Raw genomic sequence first — 14482 nt, 5'->3', positions numbered from 1 at the left:
CACTATCTCTGCAAGGCCAAGGGTTTTCCTCCCTACGAGCCGCTATAGATGAGGATATAACTCGCATAGTACTAACACATATATATGGAATTTAGAAAGATGGTAACGATAACCCTATATGCAAAACAGAAAAAGAGACTCAGATGTATAGAACAGACTTGTGGACTCTGGGAGAAGGCGAGGGTGGGATGTTTCAAGAGAACAGCATCGAAACATGTATATTATCTAGGGTGAAACAGATCACCAGCCCAGGTTGGGTGCATGAGACAAGTGCTCGGGCCTGGTGCACTGGGAAGACCCAGAGGGATCGGGTGGAGAGGGAGGTGGGAGGGGGGACCGGGATGGGGAATACATGTAAATCCATGGCTAATTCATTTCAATGTATGACAAAAACTACTGTAATGATGTAAAGTAATTCGCCTCCAACTAATAAAAATAAATGAAAAAAAAAAAAGTAAAAAAAAAAAAGAAGAAGAAGAATCAATCGGCCACTTAGAGAAGTCTCTGACTTCCTTGTCTGAGGTGGTCTTGCAGAATAGGAGAGGATTAGACTTGATTTTTCTCCAACAGGGTGGGGTCTGCGCAGCTCTGGGAGAAGAATGTTGTTTCTATGCAGACCATACAGGAGTGGTAAGAGAATCTATGGCAAAAGTGAGAGAGGGACTGGCGCAATGAAACAGGGAACTGGAGGCCCAGCAGGGATGGTTTGAGTCTTGGTTTCAACACTCCCCCTGGCTGACCACCTTAGTTTCCACCCTCCTGGGCCCACTTATAGTGCTATTATTAACACTCACGTTTGACCCTTGTATTTTAAACCGGCTAATGTCATTTATTAAAAAACGTCTAAATACCATTCAGATTATGGTATTGAGGCAACAATATCAGATGGTAGCCCAAGATGAAGAGAAAGATTCCCTCTACAGAAACAAGATAGGGGGGAATGTGAAGCTGCCAGGGCTAACACTATGACAGGCAGCCTGGACCTAAGTTTCGGCTTCCCCGAAATGGTAAGATTCCCTATCCCCATCTGGCCACCTGGAGCCAGCCAATCAATATGCGCCCAGTAAGAAAAAGGAAATCTATCGGGGGAAAGCTGAAAAGCCCATGAACGCCCAAGTTTGAAAAAAGCCTGTGAAAGTTTGGACCAATAAAATTGTTTGGCAAACATGTAACCAATCCGCTTAAGCCAGCTACCAACTGCTTATGCTCACCCTATAAATGTGTGTAACAGCTTGGACTCGGGGCTCTCTGACCCCGCACCACTGCGTTGGAGGCGGCAGGAGCCCTGACTCGAGTCAGCAATAAACTTCCCTTTTTGAGAGTTGCATTGTCTTGGAAGCCTTCTCTCTTCCCGCTCAGGGATTTGGACATCGGGCATAACAATCTCATCATACTAGGACCAAAGGGGAACCTCCAGTGAGCTCCTGTGGGGGATGGATTCAGAGGAAATTACTCTGATGGATGACGGTGAGGTCCAGGCACACCTGTGGAAAGCCAGCACTGAAAACAGGAGGAAGAAATAATAAGGCAGAATCACAAGACAAAGTGCAGAGTGAAAAAGACGCCTTTACAAAAAAGAAGAGCTTCTGTAAAAATGATATCAAACAAGTGGTTACCGAAGGGAAAACCACAGTCCATTTAGTGTGCCACAGAGCCATCCCATCTGCTCGGGAGGTCCTGCAGCTCATCCTCCAGGCCAGAAGGGCGCTTGCAGCATCCTCATGTCCTCAGGGTTTGGCTGGAGGGCTTGGAGAGCTGGGGAAGTTACACGCCTCGCTCCGGGTGCCTCCGCAGGAAAGAACAAACCCAAGTATCTCTCCTGTCCTCTTTGCTATCAATTCAGGCAAGCTCGATCCCCAGAAAGCAGCTTATCTGAGCACAGAAACATTCAACTCTTGGTTCAGGTCAGAGGCAGAGGTGACCTCTTTGCCTAAGGGAATGAAGCAGAAAAGCCCAGGTGATGTTACCGAACCTGAGATTAGCCTGCTGGCCACATAACAGGCCAATAATCAGGAGACAAGGTATAGAGGTGAGGAATAGAGACTTTATTCAGAAAGCTGGACATTCAAGAAGATGGTGAACTAATGTCCTAGAGTACTATCTTATTAGAGACTGGATGCCTGTTTCTTTTGTAGGACAGAGATGGGGAGGGGGGAGGAAGTAAAATAAATAAATATTGCCAAGTGTCTCCTGGCTTGGTCAGCTTTTGGGGAGGGGATGTGTCCACTCCTGCAACCATTCACTGGTGGGCAGGGGCAGGGTGTTTCCCAGTGAGCTGAACAAAGACACCATAGTTTAACTTTCAGGCAGAGGGGCAGGTTCCCCAAGGCAGGCCATTGTGTATGCTTATAGCTACACACAGCATTCTTTTGGTGATTATAGTAACAAAAGCATTGGAGAACAAAGGTTAAAGTAAAAGAAACAGATCCAGTCGGGGGTCAGATGTTGCTCTTCCTTGTTCTGGTGATAGCTAATGATCCTCGGGGGGAAAAAAAAAGCTTGACTCTCAGGACCAGATCCGGGAGTGGGGAGAAAGAGCTCACTCATAGTAGAGAGAAAGCCCAGACACTGCCTATTGACTTTACAAACAAAGGGAATTGCCATGTCATTTCTAATGACTCTCAACACCACCTCTTATTGAACTGATCCAGAAAAGGTAGTGAGGGACTCAAAGGCACATCACAGAAACCACGACCCAGCAGGAGAAAGGAGCAGCACATCTGGGCTACAGGTCCAGCACTTCCACGGCTTTTGTGGATGAATATTTCATGCTGAACTCCTTTTGTTGTCTTCCCAGGCTGATGAAACCCTGAAACTCTAAAGTAGCTATTGATATGCAGGTCAGTCAACAGTGAAGTCAAATCCAGCCTCTGTACCCCAACATCAAATTAAATCTCAGAGACAGAGTTTTGGGCAAAGTAGAAGAGAATAGCTTTATTGCTTGCCAGGCAAAGGAGGACATAGCAGGCCCTCAGAACTGTATGTCCCAACCTGGAGGGAGTAGTGAGGAGTTTTTATACTAATGGCTCAAAGAGGGTGTGATTGGCTCACGAACATTCTTCTGATTCGTTAGTGGTGAGGTAGGTGGGAGTCACCATCATCAACCTTCTGTTTCCAACTAGTCTGGCGTCTGCATACTTGTGGGCAGCCTTCAGTTCATTTCGCCCACCTGCTGGAGGTTTCATCCACCTAGACAGCATATTAAAAAGCAGAGGGTGGGATGATTTGGGAGAATGGCATTGAAACATGTATATTATCATATGTGAAATGAAACACCAGTCCAGGTTTGATGCATGAGACAGGGTGCTCAGGGCTGGTGCACTGGGATGACCCAGAGGGATGGGATGGGGAGGGAGATGGGAGGGGGGATCAGGATGGGGAACACATGTACACCCGTGGTGGATTCATGTGAATGTATGGCAAAAACCACTACAATATTGTAAAGTAATTAGCCTCCAATTAAAATAAATAAATTTATATTAAAAAATAAAAACCAGAGACATTACTCTGCTGACAAAGGTCCATCTAGTCAAAGCTATGGTTTTTCCAGTGGTCAGGTATGGATGTGAGAGTTGGACCATAAAGAAGGCTGAGCATTGAAGAATTGATACTCTTGAACAGTGGTGCTGGAGAAGATTCTTGAGAGTCCCTTGGACTGCAAGGAGATCCAAGCAGTCAATCCTAAAGGAAATGAGTCCTGAATATTCATTAGAAGGACTGATGCTGAAGCTGAAACTCCAATACTTTGGCCACCTGATTCAAGGAACTGACTCATTGGAAAAACTGACTCCTGATGCTGGGAAAGACTGAAGGCAGGAAGAAAAGGGGACAACAGAAGATGAGGTGGTTGGATGGCATCACTGACTCAATGGACATGAGTTTGAGCAAGCTCCGGTAGTTGGTGATAGACAGGGACACCGGGCATGCTGCGTCCATGGGGTTGCAGAGTTGGGCATGACTAAGCGACTGAACTGAACTGGTGGGGGTTCAGTACCTGCAAAAGAGCTCCAGGATATTGTTATGTGTCTGCCCTGAGGGAGAACCAGGACCCTGCCTCACTATTGTTTCTTGGCTGCTCCTCCCTCATCTCTGCATCCCTTCCTTCCATAATCAGCAACTGTTTGAACCTGTCCTTTGAAACTTGGGGAAGGCCATGGAAGCTGAATAAAGTCTATTTCCTGTAACCCAGAAACAGGGGACACAGAAAGGATTTTGTGCCCAGGAGCCCCACAAGGTCCTACTCGGCTTCAGAGAACTGCAAAAGGCACAATGACAGCAAGCAAATCTGAGTCCATGTATCAATATATCACTGATACTTAATAAATCAAGACTGACTTGAACAAGCTCTGTCTTAGATCCATAGCTTAACAGAGGCCTCGGCTGTGTGACCAGAAATCATCGTCACTCATTTAAACATACACAGAGGCTTGCTTAGTACAAATTGCACGCATGTTAAAAACACTAGGAAAACTTTCACGAAAATCCAAACGGCTATTGGTCAGGGAAAGGCTATTCTCAAAGTGCAAGTGACATTGTGAAGAACTAAATTGAACGTGGTCTTTATTTTCTGAGGATATATATTAGTTTGTTTATGCTTCTCTCTCAAAGGAGAGGACTTCCCAAGGGGCACCAGTGGTATAGAAGGCATCTGCCAATGCAGGAGACATGGAGACTAGGCTTGGATCCCTGTTGTGGGGAAGATCATCTGGAGGGCACTGGCAACCCACTCCAGTGTTCTTGCCTGGAAAATCCCAAGGTCAGAGGAGCCTGGCGGGCTGCAGTCCATAGGGTCGCAAACAGTCAGACACGACTGTAATGACTCAGTACACATACATGAGGGAAGAACCAGTAGGATGAGGGATGGCATCTATTGAGCAAATCCAGTCCTCCCTGCAGCAAACTTGCAAGGAAAACAGTATTATTCCCGGGATAGTAAGAAGCTTTCTAAAACTGACCTATGCACATACAACTAGTAAGTGTGAAAAATCAAAATTTGAACCCAAAAATATGAAAAAAGTATACATGTATAATGTTGCTGTACAGTAGAAATTAACACAATATTATAAATCAACTATACTTAAATTTTTTAAAAATTTGAACCCACTATGGCAATCGAGATGAAGAGTCCAGGGGTCTCCCTCCTAAATCATCTGGCTCTCATGCATTCACTCTCATATGTGACCTTACATGGTGCCCCCTACTGTGTGAGGTCCCATATGAAAATACTTAGAGAGCTGAGAATATCAGACCACCATACCTGCCTCCTGAGAACCCTGTATGCAGGTCAAGAAGCAACAGTTAGAACTGGATATGGAACAACAGACTGGTTCAAACTGGGAAAGAAGAACATCAAGGCTGTATATTGTCACACTACTTATTTAACTTTTATGCAGAGTACATCACGTGAAATGCAGGCTGGATGAAGCACAAGTTGGAATCAAGATTTCCAGGAGAAATAGCAATAACCTCAGATATGCAGATGACACCACCCCAATGACAGAAAGTGAAGAGGAAGTAAAGAACCTCTTGATGAAGGTGAAAGAGGAGATGAAAAAGCTGGCTTAAAATTCAGCTTTCAAAAAAAAGAAGATCATGGCATCTGGTCCTATCACTTCACAGAAAATAGATGGGGAAAAAATGGAAATAGTGACAGACTTTATTTTCTTCAGCTCCAAAATCACTGCAGATGGTGACTGCAGCCATGAAATTAAAAGATGCTTTCTCTTTGGAATAAAAGCTGTGAGAAACCTAGACAACATATTAAAAAGCAGAGACATCCCATTGCCAACAAAGATCCCTATAGTCAAAGCTATGGTTTTTCCAGTAGTCATGTATGGATGTGAGAGTTGAACCATAAACATCGCTGAGTGCTGAAGAATTGATGCTTTCTAACTGTGGTACTGGAGAAGATTCTTGAGAGTCCCTTGCACAACAAGGAGATCAAACCAGTCAGTCCTAAAGGAAATCAACCCTAAATATTCATTGGCAGAACTATTCTGTAGCTGAAGCTCCAGTATTTTGGCCAACTGATGTGAAGAGCCAACTCATTGGAAAAGACCTGATACTGAGAAAGATTGAAGCAGGAGGAGAAGGAGATGACAGAGAATGAGGTGGTTGGGTGGCATCATCGATTCAATGGACATGAGTTTGAGCACACTCTGGGAGATAGTGAAAGACAGGGAAGCCTGGTGTGCTGCAGTCCATGGGTTTGCAAACAGTCAGACACCCCTGAGCAATGAACAGCAACAACCCAGTAGGGGACTCTGGAAATAAACAGCTTCTTCCTAAGAAAAGTGTGTGATAATACAGTGAACCTTCAATCACAAGCATGAAGTCTAAAAGATACCAATTTTATGTCTAAAACTGGATTTACTGTATATTAGTTGAAAACCATAGAATAAAATTAATCAATACCTCCTCATCTTTTGTCAAGCTAGTATGGGGTCAAGTGGACAGGCTGAATAAGTTTTTTTAGAGAAACCTAAGTGGGCTTGGCATAACTGACCCTACATATGCCCAAACAGTGTGTTCTAGAGGTGAAAGCAAGAGTCACTTAGCTTTGTGGGAAAGGGTCTTTGCTTTCCCTGAGTCCTGAGGTAGATTTATTAGGCACAGGATAACACAGGAGGTATAACACCGTTCCAGCTCTACCCGGCCCCCGGCCGTATGCTTCATTTTTCTGCCTTCCAAAGCTCCCTCAAGCCTGCAGGGGGAGGGGAAGTGCAAGAAAACATTGTGCTAGCAACATGGAGGGCCTTCTGCTTCAGCCAAGTCCAGGACTGCATGATCCCACCCTCCCCAGACTGTTTCTTTGCTGGTCACAGGTCTTGGGCAGCCCAGAGAGCTTTTCGTGGTCCAGCCAGATGACCTTCTCAGCACTCTGAGTTGGGTCAGGGTAGGGGGGGGGAGGGAGTAGTAGGGAGGTGGGCAGGGGGATGGGGCTCTATGCTGTTCTTTAGAACAGGCAGAATTCATCCAAAAGGGTACTAACAAGATCCCCCACTCTCTCCTGTCTCTAGCTAGGACAGCTTAAATTTGAAGGAACAAAGTAAGAATGTTTTCCCTGTCAGCTTAAAAACATCCTTATAAACAAATTTTCAGGAAAGTAGTCAAAATGTGCCTGAACCCAATCACTGGTTTAACAATGGTATTAAGTGATTTCAGAAAAAATAACTTGACTATAGCCTTGCACCATCTGGGAGAAGAGTCAAAGCAACTCCACCGTGTTCATTCCAAGGTAAGGGGAAGCGGCAGGGGGCAGTGGCTTTCCTGAGTTCCCTGGGGTGCAGCTCAGAGCCATCCTGCCGAGCACCCACTGATGGCGCTGCTGGGGTCCATGCAGTACCTGCAGAGCCCACAGATTTCTGCCTCCAGATCTTCTGAGTCAACACAAGAGAGGGCTTTGGAAACACAGGCCTCAAGTCCAGTGTTTACAGAGCTTTCCTGAAAAATCCTTCCAGGATATGTCAACAACCATTTGAACAGAGAAAATTCTAGGGAGTCATTTTCATTGTTCACAAGAGATGGTCCCCGCTGTAGGGTGGACCTGCATTTATATAACCAGGAGCTGCCTCTCCATCTTGGCAAAAACTCAGAGAACTGAGAGAAACATCTTACAGCAAAACATCAGTACTGTTTTGGGGAGTAGATCATTTTAGGAATGCCATGTCTTTGAGGTTGCAATGCATGAAATGCACCATCCCAAGTATTTGGGGGAAGATAACCTCATACAGAGGAACAAGTGCTCATTCTCCCGGATCCGTTCACTGAGTGGTGTCTCTTGAGGGATAGTCTTGAGCATCTCAATCAAGAGTGGGAAGGACAACTCATCTCGGTATCCACAGTACTTAGCAAGGTGCTGATACACAGTAGGTACTAGAAAAAGGTAAATGAATGAATGAATGGCTATACAACCTAAAGTTTGGTTTCCCCATCTGTAAACTGAGGGCGGTAAACACGGGACCTGTCCATTTCACACAGCTCTCTAACTCAACTTCATGTGCCCAACACACAGCGAGGACAGAGGACACCAAACATTGGAGTTTGGAGCAGAGAAAGGCTCCCTGCAGGTCCGTCCAAGGAGAACAAGTGGCTCACGCCCCCCAAAACCCTGAGCTCCCCAAAGGGTTTCAGCGGTGTCTTTAAGGGCACGTTGAGGGAGGGGCATGGTTGGTTATTGCAGACTTCCTGGTGTAGGAATCCTTTGTTCTTCCAGCTGTCCACATAGGTCCAGGTCACGGTGTTCATGTGAACTTTCAACAAGGCACATGTGATTCCCTGCTCTGCAACTTTTTATTTATGAAGGGGAAAGTGTTATGCTCTTGAAGATAAGAGCCTTGAGAATGGGCTACCCTGTATATTTCAGGTTATAAGCAGCATTCTTAACTGGAAGCAACAGAATACAATGGTTAAAGTAAAAGAAACCGATCTAACGCGGCTTCAGATTTGTTCTTTCCATTAAAATAGAATGAGCAGGAGCATCAGGATGTAATACACACCTACATTCATTACTGTGTCTTCAAGCAGCCTCCTCAGATCTACTCCTTCTTTTGGAACTCGGCGTTCTGTGTTACGACTTATACATGAGGGACCTGTCTTTGGTCACAGACTAGATGGTCTTGGAGGATGCGGACTGGTGATGTTTATTTCTGCGTCCTTATGCCTGGATAAGACAGTCAAGGGTGTTGCTGAATGGGTCCCAGACAGAGTGCGGCCCTGAAACTGTTAGGGGAAGCACACAGATTGAAACCGCCCACCCTAGCCAGGCACCATAGTAACCATTTGCATGAGTTGTTTTATGACAGGAAATCCTGATAAGGAATACAGAACTAATAAGCCACCACCAGCCGGAAGAGTTCAGGAAAGGTCGAGAAGAGACCCTGCCTGCCCGTCCACTTCCCAGAATCCCTCTCGCTAGCATCCATCTTGGCTGAGCGATGCGTGCGCCACCAGGAAAGACTCTGAATTAGAATGATTGGCCAAAGCCACCCGGAAACTAATCCCATCACCATGAAACCCGAGACTGTGAGCCACCCAGCAGAGCAGTTCTCCCGGGTTCCCTTACCTCCTGCTCTCCACCCGGGTGCCCTTTCCCAATAAAGTCTCTTGCTTTGTCAGCATGTGTCTCCTCGGACAATTCATTTCCGAGTGTTAGACAAGAGCCCAGTTTCCGGCCCTGGAAGGGGTCTCCCTTCCTGCAACAAAACCACGTCTCTGAGCCACAACCCTGATGGCCACATGCCGCTGGGCCCCCCAGACACTCAGGCATCAGAGGACTCTGACTTGTGCCCGAGCAGCAGTTGTGAGAAGTGAAGCCAAGTGTCTTCATTAGGTTCTGCCAGATGCAGGAGGCGGAGCTGTGGAGCAAGGAACAGGGGGCCCGAGAAGCATGCGTAATGAGGCCTGGAGTTGCGGGCGGGCAGCTTCCGGCCACCGAAGCTGATGGTACTGGGCAGAGGGTGGAGGGCCTTGGACTGTTAGCATCCCAGCCTCTCACTGTTAATGCCTGTTCCCTTTTACTGCTAAAGAGATCTGTGCTCCCAGGCTGTTAGCGGAGCAGTTTGTCAAGATGAGAAATCCACTCGGAAACATTTTACATCTTCCACACAATTGGCTCATTCACAATGTAATTGTGCCCGAAGCAGAAGCATTCAAACACTCCCCAGGCATTTCGGCCACAGTCTGTATCCAGATCTCAACAATACTTGCCAAGCTTGCTGCTTTACCTTAATTTTCACAGAAGGAAGATGAGAGGGGGATACCCTGGGACCTTCATCAGAACAAGTGATGCTTGAATATATTGCTCATCTTCGGCAGGAAAAATTTTATCCTGTTTCATATTCTTTTTTGAAGGAAAAAAAATCACTCTCATTTTAAAGGCATTCGTGATCAGCGTGGCCAAATAAAGGTACCTTCTCCGTCAGAGCTAGTTAGTCCATGGCACTTCTAACACCAGCCCATGCTTCTGCATCTGTGATAGACACTGCTTATCAGTTACTGCATACCTAGGCAACCTCAGCATCCTTCTCAACCCATGTTTCAGGCAGAGCCATTCCAATCAAATGACATTCGTAACTGAGACTTGCTCCTGCTCGTCTAGATGCTTCATGAGCCAGCCTCATCACTGTTATCTTCAGCGGCTCCCCATACACATTGGATCTTTTTATCTCCCCCTTCTTACAGAAGGGAACCCTAGTTTACTTCAAGGAATCCTCCAGCTTCTAAACCTTCCAGTTTAAGTAGCTCAAGTGTAATAAATCCTCCTTGTTTCTGGAATGGATACAAGAGCTAGGTGTGGCCAATTAAAACACTGGACGCAACCCCCTCCCCCAACCCAGCCGCAGAGATTAGACCAGGGATGCATTAGAAAGACCCAAACTCAGGCCTTGGAAAAGGGAACTTATTTTACTTCTGGACCCGAGTTCATGAAACTGTAGGTCCACGGCCATAGAAAGAAAACCTGCCTAAGGATGACATCAGGTCAGAGATGATCAGAGATGAGTGAGGTTGGGCATTTGTGTCCCCATGATTCATGCCATCATTTGATTCTCTGTCTTCTGTTGTGTGGGGGTTTACATTTGTTTGTTTGTTTTAGGCTTTTTATTTTTGAAACTGTCAGTTATACCATAAAGTATTTATAACTATAGTTACCATGTTGCATGTGACATCCTTATGACTTATTTATTTTACAGCCAGAGGTTTGTACCTTTCAATCACCCCCATCCATTTCGCCTACCCACCCAGAATCCCATGTTCAAAAAAACGTATGCTAATGTTTTTGAACCTATATCCATCTCTGTACATTTCAGTTCTACAAGGCAATGAAATTCATTTTTAAAAAGCAACTCAAGCCAGCTTGAGTTAATTTTCTGTCACCTGTAACTGAAGCAGCCTTCTTTGACATAATCACACCCTTCAACAGGATGCAGTTCTTGGGTGACAGGCCCCAGCAGGAGTAAGAGAATAGAAAACAGCAGAACTGCTTCAGGTGATGGGAACAAAGGCATGTTTGTGGGCGACCAGGACCGTGGACTCCCCACATCCACAAAGTTGGAGCCTCACTCGCACAGGTTGCCCTCAGAGAAAGTGGTCCTAGAAGGGCCGTTACAAAGAAGACCGCCACGAGGAAGAGGCGGGGGGCTTTCACTGGCATCGTGCCCCACAGGACGGCAGTTCCTGGGCACAACCTGCTCTCCCGGGACTCCCAGGCCTGGCACTGTGGGTTTGATTTGCCAACTCAGTCTCCACCCACACGACTTGGAAATGCCAGTCCAGGACTCCGCCACTGTCTGCAGTGTAGATACAAACTGATCTCCCCAGCCCTAACCCTAACCCTGACCCTGTGAGGACCCTTCCTTGCATCTTTCACTTCCCACTCTCCTCCCTCCCCAGTGCCATCATCCTGCCCACCAGTGTGGCTCCCTGAGACCACCGCCCCCCCCCCTGTAATTCAGGCTCTCCCTCTAACTTTGCCAATGTGGGATCACCTTTTTGGTGAAAAGCTCCCACTGACTTTATCTTACTTCCTTAAAAAAATCTTGACATGAGTCCACTGTGTTTTTTCTACTTCATCTCAGGGTCTTTCTTTGATTTCTGCACATGAAGGTAGATTGGGATCTCCCTAGACATCAGTCCCCTTTGCCTACAGAGTTGAGTTTGCTTCTGATGGCTGAAACAGAATCTTTGTTCCCTGTTATTGTTGAAGATGTTAACATGCCAACACTCTCCCAGTTGGTGCAATATTGAGGATTAAAAAATTAATCAGGAATAATCATGCATGCATTATTCATCCTCAGACGTTCTGGGTATGGATGCCAAGAAACTACACATATTTCAAACGTGAAATCCTTCATTTTTCCAAAGAGCTCATATCTCCACGATCATACCAAAGGGGACGTGTGGGCTCATTTCTCTGCATGTACCAAGAGAAACAAAATAGTGCAATTTAGCTCCCACTGTTCATAACAGATGCCCCTCCCGGATGCTTTGTTAAAAGCTCTTAACAAACACGTGTGTCCCACTCATTGCTTGCCTCTCTTGCTTCCCCGGCTTTTCCAGAACACATTTCATGCCTAAGAGAGTGCCCGTCAGGGAGAGAAAGACCTCAGCCTTCCTACAAACAAAACCAACCTGAGTAAATCCCGCAGAGAATTGCTTCCCTTAACAGCATTCAAGGAATCTTTGGCAATTTATTAATTTTTAGAAACTGGTCTCCACCACGATATAAGCTACCTCTGTGGGGCCAACTATATCATTCATCTGTCCTTGGGAACTATCGTTTCAATCAAGGACAATAATGAAACTATTTCTTATGATAGGAAATACTCTCCATCCAATTTTTCTTTTCTTTATCTCCTTTCTAACCTTCCAAATAGCTCATTTACAGGAATGCTCCTTCTTTCCTCTGTTACCAGCTCACTTTCTACTCAAGTGTATGCCTTGTAGGTCCTTCGAGGGGGAGATATCACCCACTCTACTAACCGATACTCTCTCACGTGGCACAGGGGCAGAAGGCTGGAAATCATATCTCCCAGGCTCTTGGCCAGGGCGGTTTCTTTTTCGATCATCCAAGGAGAAACTCTCCTGACATATTTGGACGGCGGAAAGAAGCAGCAGCTGCCACTGCAACAGCAGTGGGCAGGCACTAGTTCTTGGACAGACAGCAAGCAAGAGGCTCTGTGGTGGCTGCTAGAACCTCTCCTAGGAATCCTGCCTTCAGTGGCAAGCAGCTGAGGCCATCAACAGCTATTGCTTATGCTCGTCTCCCCAGAATCTGCAGAGATCCATCCAGGGTCCTGAGTCTGGAGGCAAAGCAAAGGTGTGGGGATGGAGCCTGAGAATATCCACATTCCTTTATGAGTCAAGGCAGAGACTTTGCAGAGTATATGTACAAGGGAAGACTGACCTCACCAGAGAAGAGAGGCTCGAAGCAGACTGGAGGCCTGAAAAACCGGCTTCAGCAGAATTCAGGCAATGTCCCCAGTTCAGTTCTCAATGTCTGCTCTTTCTTTTCTTTCTTTTTCTTCTTTTTCTTTTATATTGGAGTACCATTGATGAGCAATGTTGTGTTTGTTTTAAGTGTACGATAAAGTAGTTCAGTTATACATATATCTAATCTTTTTCAAATTCTTTTCCCATTTAAGTTATTACAGAGTATTAAGCAGAGTTCCCATGCTATACAGTAGGTCCTTGTTGATTATCTATTTCAAACATAACAATGTGTATATGTCAATCTCAAACTCGTAACTTATTCCTTCCCCCACCCTTCCCTTTTAGTAACCGCAAGCTTGGTGTCTAAAACTGTGAGTCTGTTGCTTTTGTAAATAAGTTCATTTCTATCATTTTTTTTAGATTTCACTTGTAAGCAATATCATATGATGTTTGCTTTCTCTGTGTGACTTACTACACTTTGAATGATAATCTCCAGATCCATCCATGTTGTTTCAAATGACATGATTCCATTCTTTTTATTGTTGAGTATTATTCCATTGTGGGGATCTTCCCAAGGGGTTCAGTGGTAAAGAATCTTCCTGCCAAGCAGGAGATATGGGTTTGATTCCTGGGTTGGGAAGATCCCCTGGAGAAGGGGATGGCTACCCGTTCCAGTATTCTTGCCTGGAGAATTCCATGGACAGAGGAGCCTGGTGGGCTAGAGTCCATGGTGTCAAAAATATTTGGACACAACTTAGTGGCTAAACAAGAACAGCAGTGTTCCATTTATATATATACCCCATCTTCTTTACTCATTCATCTGTCAGTGGACATTTAGGCTACTTCAAGTCTTGGCTCTTGTAAACAATACTGCAATGAACATTAGGGTGCACATATCCTTCTGAAACATGGTTTTCTCCAGATATATGCCCAGGAGTGAGAGTGTTGGATCACATGGCAGCTCTAGTTTTAGTTTTTTAAGGAATCTCCATATTAGTTTCAATAGTGGCTATACCAATTTACATTCCCACCAACAGTGTATTGCTAATAGGTTTTTTATGATGACCATTCTGACTGGTATGAGGTGATATCTCTACTCTTTCTTAATCAGTGCTCCAGCTTTTTCATAACAAACAGGGTTAGGCTCTAAGGTCGAATTCTACTGGTATGATCTGCAGAATTAAACAATGCCTGGAAGGCGAGATGGTCAGAGGAATAGATCTGCATTGACTTGTGGCCAGAAAGGGGTTAAATTCAGAGAAATGGTGGTAGGGAGCTCTGAGGAGGAGGTAGGGTAAATTTGTCAGGATGAGCAGAGGATGGAGATTCCTGTTTTCCATACAACTCTTTACCAGAGGGAGCCTACTGTAGACACTGGTCTCCATCATCGGGTAAAGAAGTTGATCCATTCTAGACAAGGCAGCCTATTTCCCCAGATATCCCAGGGCTTGCTCAATGGATTCCTGAGTCATGCAGCCAGGACACAGACTGAAGTTATGCATCGATTCAACAACACTGATCTCTGCTGGCTGCTCCAATTGCCAAAGCCCTC

The 14482-nt window shown here is 45.5% G+C and overlaps 1 long non-coding RNA gene across 5 annotated transcripts in view; it reads right to left on the bottom strand.

Moving 5' to 3' along the window:
- Window positions 1-2907: 2907 nt before the first annotated feature.
- LOC110141334 (uncharacterized) overlaps window positions 2908-14482 on the bottom strand; it is a 58221-nt gene continuing 46646 nt past the window's right edge. For all 5 annotated transcript variants that reach the window (XR_011491034.1, XR_011491033.1, XR_011491036.1 and 2 more), the window contains exon 4: window positions 2908-3189. This is a non-coding gene — a long non-coding RNA (uncharacterized lncRNA). The remainder of the gene's footprint in view (window positions 3190-14482) is intronic.

This window comes from Odocoileus virginianus, chromosome 13, assembly GCF_023699985.2.
Source record: "Odocoileus virginianus isolate 20LAN1187 ecotype Illinois chromosome 13, Ovbor_1.2, whole genome shotgun sequence".
Taxonomy (NCBI): Eukaryota; Metazoa; Chordata; class Mammalia; order Artiodactyla; family Cervidae; genus Odocoileus; species Odocoileus virginianus.
The sequence above is the reverse complement of the archived record's forward strand: the minus strand, read 5'-3'. Positions and strand labels throughout refer to the sequence as shown.